Here is a 14,722-nt window from a genome sequence, read left to right on the forward strand (position 1 = left end):
TTTTTACAGTACAATTTAATCAAAAAGAGCAACCAGCTTGTTATTGTCACAATTTTTTTTTTAGATGAGGCACATCACTTTTGCAATTGATTACTCATCTAATAAATAGACTGCGGCAATAAGATGACAAAGTGACCCGCCCCCCTTTTTTTGTCATTTTTAGGCTCCAAATTCCTAAACAGCCTTTTTACTGCGTGCGTTTATATGGGATCCAGAAGTATTGAAAACAATGTCTATTTCATTCCAAATTTTGCTAAGCAAGGTGTTAAATAGTGACATAAAAGTCACTTAATGAAGTTTTATGGAGGCCTATTTGTCTGTTTTGTTCTTTTTAGTCAGAGAAAAGGACAACAGTGTGGGATGTCTCCCTATGGTTATAGCATGTTACAAGACGGAACTAACAGACGGAAATCAGTGGGGTTGATGAAACCAGCTTGTGGGGCTGAATGCAAAGTTTTAAAGTTATGCACTGAAGCGTAACAGTTTTTTTTATTTTAATCATGCTATTTTGTGACAAAACCACTAAACGTAAAGGCTTTCCACATTTATTTTAGGTCACAATGAGGCTCAATTTTAGGCTTAATCTTGTGGATCTGCAGTAACTTGTATCTGCAGTTTCGTTATTCGGATCTTCCTTTTTTTAGTGTTTATTTTGAAATATTTTGATTTTTTTTGTGTTAGCTTGGTTGGCTAAACATGTTTGGGTGTAATTTTTTTAATCAATTTTAATTATTCAACGTTAAAATACCCCAAAAGCCGAATATTTCACTAAGTTTACACGTTTTTTTTGCGCATTTGTCCCAAATTCCTGAACTTTCCAGCTTTGTGTGATGATAGTGATTTTTTATTTTTTTTTTGCCTGCCACCTGTCTGTTTGATTTGCCAAATTAACTGCCTCCCCCTGCTTGAATCCCATCTGGTACCAAACACAGGGTTTTGGCTTTTTGCCTCTCTGCGCTGCTTCAGGGACCTCCACCTGTGAACCATCATAACCAATGGATTAGGTCTTAATTTAAGTACAACTAAGCGCCAGCTCATTGCAATATATATATTATATATATATATATATTTTTTTTTTTTTGCACTCGTCACTCTGAAAGAGAAGGGACATCTTGACAACCTTCAAGTTAAAGCAAATTCCAGCAAAGCAAACTGGTGTGACATTTACGCATCACTGTAACTGCACGAGAGAAGCTTGCCAAGAATTTTCGCGAGCCATGAAAAATAAAATATCAGCACATTGATCATCTCATAGAGGGTCTTTCCTACAGTATGCCACCCTAAAGCATTAGATCTGCAGCAAAATGCATCACTTTCCCCACCGAGGCTGGCATTTCGGTTAATGCTGCGCCGCGGCCAGGCCGGTAATAGTTTCATTTAAGTAATTATTTAGAGATGGAGAGGAAGTGGGGGCAGAGCAAGAGAGACAAAGTGGAGGGCAGACAAGAAGGAGAGATGTTCATCTATCGATTATTATGTTTTGCATCAAAAACCTGAAGGACTGCGAGAGGGGAGCTTGGAGAGGCTGGAAATGAGAAAAGGACAGAGTGACATAATGGGGAAACTTATTGAGCGTCTGCTGCGTGAAAAATCTTAACGTGTCGCAGGGAAAAAGAGCAACTGCGCGTATCACGCACATTAGGAGTCTGAATACTGACACACCAACAGCACCATTAGGGCCATTCTGAATACCAGCCGCCGTAACAGGTACGGAGCCCCCAGACGTGATTAGATTTGATACTGACAGTGCATATGTCTTCCTGCAGCCTTCCAGTGACTGTGCAGAGGGGGAAAAAATGATTTGCAGGTGGAGGGGAAGGGGGGAGGGTAGTAAACTCTGTTGTTATTGACAGTTGGAGTGCCTGGATGGGAGGCAAAACGTGGACACTTCAATTTTATAGAAGCATCATAAAGGAGAGAGGAGGGGAAAGAGGCTGCCATCATTTGGAATAATATAAATCCAAACAATAAATAAAGCATTTAACTGATTTTAAATAATCAACATGATTTCATTTTTATTGACATAAGAGGTTAGAACGTCTAAATGATAAGAGTGCTCAAATGTATTGAATCAATGCTTGTTCAAGAGGTGGATTGCATCGGAAAGATGGCACCCATTTATCAATGCTCATTAATATTTTAATAAAGAGACCATTTATGAATTTAAAGACAAAATACAATTGGCTGACGGTTATTTAGCCATTAGAGTGAAAGTCTAATTGGTAATTGTGTGTACAGGGATGTAATAACCCAAGCATACCTGTACGAGTACGTACACACCAGGTGTGTGACGCGAGTTCTAGAAGGCGCTAAACGTGGGTTCTTTAACATGCGTTTAGCCTGTGGTGTTCACACTTGGCAAGCAGGGAGGGGCTACTTCTTTTCAACCATTTACTAGCGCATGGAAGCCACCTACAGTTGGGAGTAGCTTGGTACAAAAGATCGAAGTGGTGCAGCTTTTTTTTTTTTCACAGCTTTATTCCCTTGTTTACAAAAAACATAGGTGTCACAATACTGTCCAGGCAAGGTCGGCACTCACGTGAGTTAAAGGGGACGCCATCCATTCATTGAGTCCCTGATTGGTCAAAGTTTAAGCTGGTTTGACTTTTAATGAGTGTTAAATGGCCACGCGTTTTGACGTAGGGCCGAAAACAGTCGTAGAAATGTGCCTAGCTACGTGTGAACGTGAGAGTTGTAAGCCCGGAAGCCCAAAATGCGCATATATGCGTTTTCACCTTGACTCTTCATTGAAAGTGGTCACTTGAACGCTCGTTACCCGTGGTGGTGTGAGCATTGCTTCAGTTGTTTTCCTCATTCAAAAACAACCACTAAATTGTTAAAAAGTCAGTAGTTTGGCTTGTAAACATTGTAAACAGACAATAATTAAATATGAGCATTTTTTTTTTGTTTTACCAGCACATCTTGGCTTCTGATCTTTTACTATTAGAAGCTGATTTTACATTGTGCTGGATTTGAAAGAAATATTGATTTGGGGGATGATCACCGAAGCAGTGTATAAAATATTATAAACCATTTGGTGCTTTTTAGGCTGCCATAGTAGATGGTATCCATTTCAAAAGGTGGTGAAACTAAAGTAGAAGCTGAAAACTTAAAGTTGTAGAATTAGTTGGACTAAACTCTTAATTTTTTTAAAATCTAAAATTAGGTTAAATTCTTAGGAGTGTCAAGGATGGGCCACAACTTGGATTAAAAAGAAAATCATAAAAAGCTGAAACAAAATATACAAATAAAAAGCATAGACAGATATTAGAACTGAGTAAAATGAGTAAATGAGTAAATGATAAGAAGAAAGAAATGATATTAAAAGTCATTCTAAAAAAGTTACGTTTTTAGTTGATAGTTACGTATTTTTTGGACTACAAATTGCTCAGGAATATAAGTCATAGATGCCAAAAAATGCACAATGAAGAAGAAAAAAACACAAGTCACACTTTTGGGAGTGAGTGCGATGCCTTTGAAGAAATCCACCAAGCCCAGCGTAAGGCTGTGTTCAAACCCGATTCAAATGCCTCTACATGCCTAATGCTTGTTCAACATTGTGTTCATAAACTTGACGCTCCTGTTGCGTTTGAGAGAAGCAACTGTTAAAGGTTTTTAGCCATATCGCTATATGAGAGCATTGACAGAGGACACGGATGACGTCGAGGTGTATTTATTTGGAAAAGCTTTTGCATCAGCGAGCCCGTCTACAAGGTTTTCTTTTAAAGGTGCGTCTGAATGACAGCCGCTTTCAGCGGTACTTCTGTGTCTCTGCGACCCAGTTTGATCTCTAGTATTACTCTGAGGAAAGAAAAATATAAAAACAAGATTAATAATGTCTTGATACAAATAAGAAAAATACAAAGTTTAGAAGGTAAATGGTAAATGGCGTATACTTATATAGCGCTTTTCTACCTACAAGGCCCAAAGTGCTTTACAGTCACAGTCTCATTCATCCAGTCACACACACATTCACACACTGGTGGCAGCTCTGCTGCCGAACACAGGCGCCAACCTCCCACCAGAGGCAAGGGGAGGTTCAGTGTCTTGCCCAAGGACACTTCGACACATGGGTGTGCAAGGCGGGAATCGAACCTGCAATCTTCTCCTAGAAGGAGAACAATCAGATTATCCGCCGTGTCTGTTTTGGATTGTGATTCTGTCAGTAGCAAAAACTGACACACCTACAGTGTCCTCTAGGAGTCGCTGATGAGAAAACCAGCTAAAGGTTGATTAGTAAGTAAACATCAAATATTATCCAATATTAGGTTTTTTTTTCAATCACATATAAGTCGCTCCTGAATATAAGTCGTACCCATTGCCAAACTATGCAACATATACAACTTATACGCCCCAAAAATACTATAAATTTGATGTCATGCGGGAATATTATTAATAATATTATTAATAATATTATTATGCCGCATAATATTATTATGCGGCAACAGAAGAAGCACAGTCAACTCCAGAGTTTCTGAAGATGACCTGCTGGGAATCTGCAAAGAAATAGCCTACCAAAATCTTGGTGTCTTAACCCTTGTGCTATCTTAGATGACGCCACCCTTACATTGATGTGTTCTCCCTACCATGACAAAGGTGGATAAAGGTGGAAAGATTTCATGTAATCCATGGACACCAGTGAAGATCACAAATCATTGAAGAAAACAGGTTCAGCGCACTGTCTAGTGGGTCTAGATGACCCCACTCCCAATGTTAAAGTGCCTAGGATAGCACAAAGGTTACGGAGGCACCAGAGCAGCTGTCAACTGAAAGCAATGATTTGCACATTCTACATTTGGTCTTCTTGTGGTCATGCGTTTTTTTTATTTTTTATTATGGCTGCTCCCCTCTGAACGTGCGCTTTACTGCCCAGCTGCGTTACTGAGCTCAGAATGGCCGCACTGGGGGAGCAGTCATCAGCCGCGGCAGGAAAATGAATTCTTTTTTCACAACTAAACTGGGACGTTCTTTGCAGCCAGTCGTTTGATTCCAATTTACCATGGCCTGACATGGACTTTATGATAATCACCTGTGCCAAGTGACACACTGCTGAGGAAGAGGCAATAAACTGATGGATGGATTGGGTTTACTTTACATCAGGTCTGCCAGCAAACACAAACCAACGGAAGTGTTACTTTCACTTGCATTTCCACATGAGGGGGCTGCTTTGAAGGCATCCCTGCAGTCTGAGGAAAGACAGGATGAGCTTGATCAGGCTGACAGACACTGCAAGGCTAATAATGCAGTGCGAACCGGCTTATCAGGGGAAGCAGGGAGGGATCCCAGCAGGCCGGCTGGATCAGTCTGGATGGAACAGATTTCTAAAGTGACCGGGTTGAGTTGCTGTGCGAGACCACTGCCGGTGGTCCATATGGCAGGCTGTCATTTTCCCTGTGTGTCCAGCTGCCGCACACAGAGTGGCGTCGACGGTGCTGCTGTCAGAAGCCTCACATCAGAGTGTCGGGCCTTCCTGTCCAGGTCAAGATCACATTACTCTGCTAAGTAGAGCACTAGGAAGCAGGTGATGTGCGGTGAATGTGTGAAAACGTTAATAAAAAAACATGAAACTGTCAAATAGAAAATATGAATTCATAACACGTTTCAGATTAATTCAACTCTATGGTGCAGGATTGAGAAGATTAAGAAGGATTTTGGATGATTATGAGGAAAGGTTTATTAAAACTTTTATTTTGGTGTTAAGATCAAGTTGGAGGGAATTTTTTTACAGGTTTTAATGACTGAAAACTAAGATTGTTTGGACGATTTCTTCTGTAGAACTAAACTGAACAAAATATGTCCTATATAAACGGAAAAACAAAACAACACGTATTGTATAGATTTACTGTTTAAAAGAGAACCAAAACCAAAAAACGCTTGTTTAGCTTCCCATCATAGGGTAAATGTGTGAAAGCAATTTCAATTTTTGCATTGTGATTTCAGTAAATGGCTTAGCTTGTTTGAGTTCAATATGTTGTGTAAATTTTGGAGATCTGAAGTGTTATTTGACAATAAATTATGTGTTGTCATATCACACTGCTCACAATAAATTAGAGATTTGTCCGGGAATTTTTGTCCCCGTTTTCTTTAGATTAAAAAAAAAAGTTATAGTTCCCTTTGATATTACTAAAAATCAATCAAAGAAATGTTATTGATGTTTATTACCCTAAAACATTAAGACAATAAAAAAAGATAACCCCAAATAACAAAAATTGACCATGTCAATAGCAGGTATTTCCACCATTTGCCACAATGACAGAAATATCTGATTCCCTCACTGGCCTTGTGAATGTTGTTCTGAGGCAACACGTTCCACTCTTCCACAAGTGCTACATGTCTGGGACGTGCTCTACGGGATTCAAATCAGAGGTCATTGCTGGCCAAACCATACAAGCCACTCCCACTTCCTGAAGTCAAGCTGTGACAATTCTGGCACCAGGTGGTGGAGCACTATCATCCATGAACAGAAAGTTGGGGGTGTGCTGGTGGACATCTATGATGTCTCTGACATTGGATTAGTTTTGTGCTGAATGCTGATGCCTGCCCAGACTGCTGCACCTTCTCCATAGTGACCCCTGGGGACCATGTTAATCTGACCTTCTCCAGCAACACTGATGACCATAATTTCTGTGCATTGTGAGCCAACAGTCAAAGAACAAGATGGAAGACCATTGTTGCATTGTCCAAGTCACATTGTGTTCACTGCAATTGTTCAAGGCGGAGTCTTGGTATCAGTGCATTCATCTGCAAAGGTCATCCGTCATTAAGGTCAATGTTGTGCAGTTGTTTGTGAATGATTTGTCTGGAAACCCTAGTACTCCTCACACCTGCTAAACGGGCCTGCAGCTGTGTGAGGTTTGCTAAACCATGTCTGAGTGCAGAGGCCCTTTGGTATTGGTCATGATTTTGGTCCGTCACTGGTGGGGTTCCACTCCTGGGTCACAAACTCTGCCAGAAGTTCTGTGCCTTGATGTTGGTCTGCTGATGACACTTTGCAACATCTGACTGCCTACTACCAACCCAAGGGCGTCCTATGGCGATGTTGTGTATGGATAGAGTGAAACCACTTAGCGGAAAACAAAGCCAGGTAGGTCTATCTCCCCAATACAATCGCCTTCCAATCCCAAAAATCTGTGAAATGGAATGAAACTGTGTTTACGACATCATAACTTATTGTAGTGTTTTTTGTAAAATACCAAAGTTTGGCCAAAGTTTGGCATCAAGTTTCTGTTAGCTCCTTTGGAGGTGCACAAAAATGTTTTTTATTAAAATTTTTTTGTTCACATATTTGAAAGTGATGGAAAGCACTTTTAAGGGGTTCTTCTCTTTCAAATATAAAAAAAAAATATTGCTTTAATACCTCTAAGCTCATCTCCTCCTAAATTAACCATCCGCAGTATTTGGCATTCCTTCACACCTCAAAACTCGGCTCTGATTGACCCCCCAAACTTGCTTTAATACATTTTTGTGCAGAAAAACAGTAGCACGCAGAGCAGTAATGTCAGTAATTGAAAATGGGAGAATTGATTAAATAGACAAGCTTTACACGAGCACATATTTCACGGCTTCCCGGATGGGCAGCTTCACAAGAGCCATTGAACCCTGAAATGGGATTTCTTCACAGAACATTTCAGATACTTGTTCGACAATGTTCACATGGTGGAGTCACATCCACAGCTAAATGCAGAAATGCTTTCAAATAAAATGCAAATGGAGGCGAGGTAACCAATTGAACGAAGTTCAGAGCTGCATCACAAATTCATATTTCTGCTGCCGTTTTGTAGCAAGGAAATTTATCACATCTCGTTTCTTTTGGAGAGAATAAACCCCACATTCACGCTTTTATGATGCCCCCCCATTGAAATATTTGCCTTGCAATCTATAAAGTTGCAGATGCAGCACCTCTCCTTTTCTTGCTGATAGGCTGAACTGCACATGTGGCTTTCTTGATTGAATAACTGTATCAGTTTGCTCTATCAAAGCAAGTTTGCATGTCACTAGTGTATCTAATTCCCAAAGCAAATTGGAACCACTTGAAGATGTAACGCCGGCGTGTCATTAACTGTTCCCCCTGCAAAAGCACATTTCACCAGTGCAGATCTATCCACTGGGAGAGATGGAGTATTGACCAAATTAAAAACGGGCCATTGGAAAGTGTCCCTCATCAAATGAGGGAGTTTGGTTTGGGGCTTTGGGGAGGAATCCAGATCACAGCCGTGACTGCCTCTTTACCAGAGCGTTAGTAGATTTATTGTGATTACAGGGGCTGCCATTGAAAGAAAGTCATTGCAATACTTGTGAGACCAGAGGAGGAGGAGGCCAAGTTAAAAGCAAAGACCATGGGGAGAAAAAAAAAAAAAAAGCACAAGCCTCATGGGTTTGTAGAATGTTAACAGAAGCCACAAGAAGGAAAAAAAAATAATAATACTACTTTTACTAAGAATGTTAGATGCATTTTGGTGACCACTGGTGCATTCACTACAAATTTATCTTTCCGTTTTCATTATTGAACAAAAATGCCGTAAAATTTCATGTTAGGATTTTACTTTGTAACCTTTTTTTAGTTTTTATTTATTCAATTTGTTTTGTAGATTTTTTCTTTTTTTAGGATATGTAATTAGAAATTACTTTAAGGTAATTTTACACTGTAATCCAACAGCGCTCTTGGTTAGAGTAGATGAATGATGTCAAACATATTTGAATGCCGACAGCAGCAGCGTTTCCATTGACTATGGAGTTGCACAAATTGGAGTGGCTATAATAAATGTGTTTAATGGTAACAAGACAGTTTTGAAAAAAAAACATGTATTGCATTTTCAGTTTAGTATCCAGAGCATGGAGGTACTACCAGGACACGGGCCACTACGTCAGGAGATGTGGAGGGGTAGGAGGGCAACAACCCTGCATCAGGTCAACTACTTCCTCCCTTGTGCAACGAGAGACAGAAGGAGCATTGCCAGAGCCCAGAAGGCCAAAAATGAACCTGTGTCTGCTGAATGTGTTAGAAACAGACTTCATGAGGGTGGTATGAGTACTCAGCGTCCAAAGGTGGGAGTTCCACTTACAGCCCAACACCGTGCAAGACGTTTGGCATTTGCTAAAGAGCACCAAGATTGGCAAATTCCCTGGAGTGTAACAGCAGTTTCTGACAGATGAAGATTTGATGTATTGAACTGTCCTGCCCGTTCCCCAGACCCAAATACAGTTGTTTACTCCTGGGACATCATGTCTCAGTCCATCCACCAATGCCAGGTTGCACCACAGACTGTCCAGGAGTTGGCAGTGACTTTGGTCCAGGTGTGGGAGAACATACGCCACTTCATCAGAAGCATACCTATGCGTTGCAGGGAAGTCACGAGTGCATGTGGAGGCCACAACCACTTCACAGCCTCATGTTGACTCGTTTCAAAGACATTACAACCAAGTTGGATCAGCCTGTAGTGCATCTTTTCCACTTTCATTTTGAGTAATTCCACATACAGACCTCCATAGGCTAATAAATCTGATTTCCAATAATATTTGTGCGTGTTGTCAGCACATGCAGCTATGTAAAGAATAAGGCATTTAAAAATAATATATCATTCGTTCAGGTATAGGATGTGTTTTTGGCTTAATGACGGTGAAACATTTCTAGAAAGGCAATTTAAAGTCTAGACCCCATGATTCAACCTCAAGACAACGTCAGCTAGATAAATCAGGTCCTTCGCCGGAACTATTTCTTCTTTTTGTACTCACTCTGGTCACTTTGTCGCTTCACTTTGGCTGGCTGGAGAGTTGTCCACCTTTTCACTGCCCGCAAACCACACCCACATTCACTTGTAATTGACCCGAGACCATCTTCTCAAACATATTTTCACACCTGCCAAAAGAATCAAAACATGTAAGGAATTATTTAATTGGGTTTCAAAAGGCCCTTACACAACATCCAATGGAATTGGGTACATTCCAAACATCAATGATGTTTGCAAAGGAACTAAAAGTACCAATATTAGGAAAACAAATAATGTTTGACAGACCAAAAGATTTTAAGAAGAAGGGTGAAAATCAGCTCATGGAGGCAAAATTCCCCTTTGCTTCATCTCAGCGGTGCTCGTTAGGCCCCATTTTTGGCTTTGGAATTGTTTATATCAAAAGGAATCTTAAATGCTCCCGTTGTTAGCACATGAAAGATATAGAAAACATGCATACGAAAGGTCTTCCACCCGGTTCAAATGGAAGACGGAAAGAAGTTAAAATATGCTTCTTTTTAATGCATAATGCAGTACACAATGCAATCTGCCACCTTTATCCTCAGTGCTATTTTCATCTTCTTTTGATCACAGTGGGTTTGTGTTTTTTTAAGACAAGCACAAATGGAAGAATTTTGGCAAGAGTGACACATCTGTATGTGTGTCTCTGGATGAAAGCGATTCCTCAGTATTGAAGCAAACATTTAAATGGAAAGGGGACAGTTCGCGCAGGTTCTTTAATGACAAATCTGTTTTGATGTTTCGGAACAGGAAAACACTCTTTGCCCCATGTGACTGCCACACATGAAAGGTGACGGTTGCCATGTTGAGTTGAGGTATGAGGACTGTTTGAAAATAGGATAAAAATATACATCTTTACGGAGGATTTCCCATGAGATTTGTCCTATTAATGCCAGGAAAGGCTCAAATGTTGGACTGATAGGCTTCAATGAAAGCTGAAACACACCAGTTAACCAAAATTCAATAATCTCTTATTCAAGTTAAAGCCAAAAATTCCAGTTCATAGATGCTCCACAACTGCTTTTTTGTTACAACAACCACAGAAAAGCACCACTTTTGTACTTACATGTTGACTGTTTTGCTCCATTTCCAAACACTTCAGTTTGTGAAATAGAAAGTGGTAGGAGGAAAACTGGAAGTTTGTCCAAATGGTTTGAAATAAAAGAAAAAAAAAGGCAAAGTTGTGGGACAAAACTTCAGAAGACCTACAAAGAATATAGAGACACAGAGACAGTCTCTGAATACTAAAACAATTAACCAAAGTGCGGACACCTGTGACAGCTCCATGGAAAACCACACATAACAAAAGGAACTTACAAGAACAAAAACATACATAGTTTTGCCACACATATATGTTTGACTCAAAGCTTTTTTTATTTGCTCTGCTCTGGGTTGAGGCACAGGTAACCAGCTGGTTAAGCCTTTGTGGCCTCTCAACTCACCGGTATGCTTGCCAAACATTGGCAGGAATGAAACTGACCCTTTCTTTAGCACTATTTTTATACAAAATTAAAGGTGGACAATTCGAATTTTATTTTGAAATTTTTGTCTTAAAACAAACAAAACAAGACTTATGCAACATAATGTATATAGTTTAGGTGAGTTTTGCCTGTTTTCCTTTTTTGTTTTCTTTTCTTTTAGATATTTTTTTTACATGGATTTGACCTGGTCTTTGCTTTGTTTGTGGAATTGTACTTTTTTGTCGCTACTTGTTTGATCTTTTATTATAAAACATGAAAACAGTTTGATCAAGGGTTTTTTTGGGATTTTTTTTTTTGCAATAACCAAAAAAAAAAAAAAAAACACACAAAATTTCCCACTCAAAATAAGGTTTTTTTGGGCAGTTTCAGGTGTGTTCTGGATCGAGTCCCGACCCTTGCTTTTGGGAACACTGGCATCAAGCAGACCATTCTGTTGTGGACCAAATCTTGTAAACAAAACCACATGCCTAAATATCTTGTCAGTCATTGGTCAGGACGTGCTCCACTCTACAATTCTTACTGGGGGAGTTACCTTATTGAAACTTTTGCATTTTAATTACCAGTTTTGAATGTCAGAAAAAAACACTGTACTTGTTATTTTGGTAACATTCTGCATGCTGCAAGGCGGTCACAAATAGACGTGCCCTGTGGTCTTTAACTCAGAGGATCCTAGAAACTGAAGTGATGAAGTGACATAAGGTATAATGGTAGGCCGCTAAGTGTAATGACAAATAGATGATCGGGAAAACAGTATGAAAAGCAATGGGTGTCATGCTAAAAGTTGTTTTAATGAGTCTGCATTTATCCAATCACATTTCAATGAGCTACTTTTTCTCGTGGTTGTGGTGTTATGGCATTGTTTTTAAGAGAATTCTGTAAAGGAACTACAAGGTAGCTTTTAGGATGACGTTACAGCAGCGCCTGTCGGGCGCGTGCTGCTTAATGAGAGACAGAAAAGCATGCAAGAAGTGTTTTCCGAGGTGTTTAATTAACCTTCTAACAAATAAACTGTTAAACCCTTTTTTCTGTATAATAACACAATTGTTGCTTTATATTTCTCCACGGCTCATTTGTTGGTTCATTTCTACTTTTTTCACGTCAGCTATGGTGGCCTGTTTGGTCCAGTTGTTCAGCTCAGGGAACAGATTGTACTCAGACCGAGGAATCTCAGAGCGAACCGAAGCTCAGTCTGATTGAAAATGAATCTAGACCACCCCTAAAGATGGCTACCAGAGGTGTTCCTGGTCCTGGACCAGGGTCTGCTTGGGTGTATTAAGACTAAAAAATGTGTTCGGGATTATCGGGGAAAAAGAACTGTGGTTCAGTTAAAGTGGACCTAATGTGTCTAGACTGAATACACCCTTAAAGGATGGTTCAAGAAACTCAAGCATGATATGTATTTTGTTAGATCTAATGGAGGTGGCGGTGGTGGTGGTGGTGGTGGTGGTGGGGGGTGTTATCAACATGGGTAGAGGTAACTTGTTGTTCATTCTTGTTGGTTTCCATCCATGCATCCTTTATGTGAGGCATAACTTGCACGTGCAGCCTGCAAAGTAGTTATCCAAGGTGTGGATCAATAGGAAAGAGCAGTTCCAGCACTCAAGACCCGGGGTCTCCATGTGGTTTACAGACATTTCTATTCTGCCTTAGGTGTGTTCAGCAAATCGGAAGATACAAGGGAAGGATTTGCCAGAAAGAAAGAAGGAATGCTAAACTGTGGCAGTGCCATTCCTGACCCAACCCTGTATTTTATCTGGGCTAGAGACCGGCAAAAGGCAGGCCCAGATTTGGGCCCTCTTGTGGCTACTGTCAAGGTTATTTCTGAGAACACAAGACAGCATTAACAAAAAAAACAGACACCAAGAGCCAGGTACGAGTTCTCATGAGGAGATCTGGAAACAGACGCGACTTCTGCTCCAAGCCGCTCTCCTCAGGGTCTCTGCCCCTTAAAGACGGTTGCTTTTATTTAGAATCAGGTTGCCCTAGTTACATAAGTAAAATACCTATAGGTCACAAGGTAGTTGTCAAAATACTCTTTAATTTTCTGCTGTAGTAACAGGAAGTTCTGTCTTTCATGATTAAATCAACTCGCATTCCAGACACTCTTTTCCTTTTTGGTGATCAGTTCTCTGAAATGGCATACAGAAAAATCCCAACACAAACAACTTTAACTGTGTAAGACTAACAGAACACAAAAAACTGTCTTAAAAACAGCAGTTAGAATGATAAAGAAAATATTTACATTGAACAGCTACATAGTAAGGCAGTAGCATGATGGGATTGCCCAGGGACCCACACTGGATGAAGCTCATTGCACTCCCTAAAAAACAAAACCTACCTTCCAATGTGCCAGTCCTACATGCAGCCAACTGAGCCACCCAGCCACTCTCCATCCATCCTCTGAACTTGCTAATTCTTTGTTGGCGCCCCAGCCCTGCTGTAGCTTCTCACAGCTACTGTTCGGCAAAGATGGGGTACGCCCTGGACAGGCCCCCAGTCCATAGCAGGGCCACATGATTGCACACAATTACACTTTCGGGCAATTTAAAAACAGAAAATTAACCCTTTACATCCCTTAGCTGGTTTACGTTGACTTTTGTAAACAACTTCTAAATATAAAGCTTTGCATTTCGGTGCAAAGATATTTTTCTTCCCTTTAGAATCAATTGGAATAACTTCAGTTGCGGTGGCGGTTAAAGAATTAGTGTAGTCAAAAGAATGACAACACTGAAGCTAAAGCTCAGGTGCTGTATTTGATCCCATCTAACTAACCCTTTTATGAAACACCAGCTGGATTATTGCGATGTTCAGTCAAATATAATGCAAAGTTTGTGTGTTCGCACCTTTGAGCCTAACTAATGTGTCAGCGGGCACCTGTGGCCCCGTTTGTGCCTGAGACTCCAAATCTCCTCCTAATCAGACAGAAGTCATTACGTTTTGTTTGCACAGGCGGCAGCAAATGTTTGCTCAGAGGAGACTCTGCCGCCACCCCCAAAGCGTTACCTGTTCGCCATCAACCGGCATGTTTTGAAATTCCATCTCAAATTAAGCCTCAGTTTAGTCAGCGATATCTCTCATTCCTCTGACTCATCTTATCTCCTGTTCCCAGTAAAGACGTTGCCTCAGAACGCCGATAAGAAAGCCGGAGGAGAGGAAAGCAGTGATCCTGCTGCTGACAGATGAACTCATAGGGGCAGAGGAGGCAAAAAAAAAAAAAAAGTATTTCTGCTGCTCTGGTGGCAAGGCATGTGATAATGTCTGTGATATTGAAGAGAAAGACGGAAACTGTGTGACTAAAGCCAAACTTGAGACATAATCGAGAGTGCTGACTGATCAAAAAAAAAAGACAGCCACATTTGAGATCTAGGAAATTAGAGAAAATCGATTGAAAAGGATGGATGGAAAGCATGTAGACACGCTTCACTGCATTAACATTTTTTAGCTTCGAATGCAGATCTGCAGAACAATTTAAACAGCCGATTCCTGGCAAAAAGG

General features: G+C 40.4%; 1 protein-coding gene across 6 annotated transcripts in view; it reads right to left on the reverse strand.

Moving 5' to 3' along the window:
* slitrk5 (SLIT and NTRK like family member 5) overlaps positions 1-11,438 on the reverse strand; it is a 162,863-nt gene extending 151,425 nt beyond the window's left edge. For 4 of the 6 annotated variants that reach the window (XR_013654064.1, XR_013654062.1, XR_013654059.1 and 1 more), the window contains exons 1-2: positions 10,813-11,438; positions 9,733-9,856 (exon numbers count right to left, since the gene is read on the reverse strand). The gene's annotated coding sequence lies outside the window, so the exon portion shown is untranslated. The remainder of the gene's footprint in view (positions 1-9,732; positions 9,857-10,812) is intronic. The other 2 variants (XM_078942733.1, XM_078942727.1) reach the window with 1 other exon arrangement.
* Between the last annotated feature and the right edge of the window lie 3,284 nt (positions 11,439-14,722).

The sequence above is a fragment of the Oryzias latipes genome, chromosome 2 (genome assembly GCF_053564925.1).
Source record: "Oryzias latipes strain Hd-rR chromosome 2, Olatipes_Hd-rR_3.1".
NCBI classification, from domain to species: Eukaryota; Metazoa; Chordata; class Actinopteri; order Beloniformes; family Adrianichthyidae; genus Oryzias; species Oryzias latipes.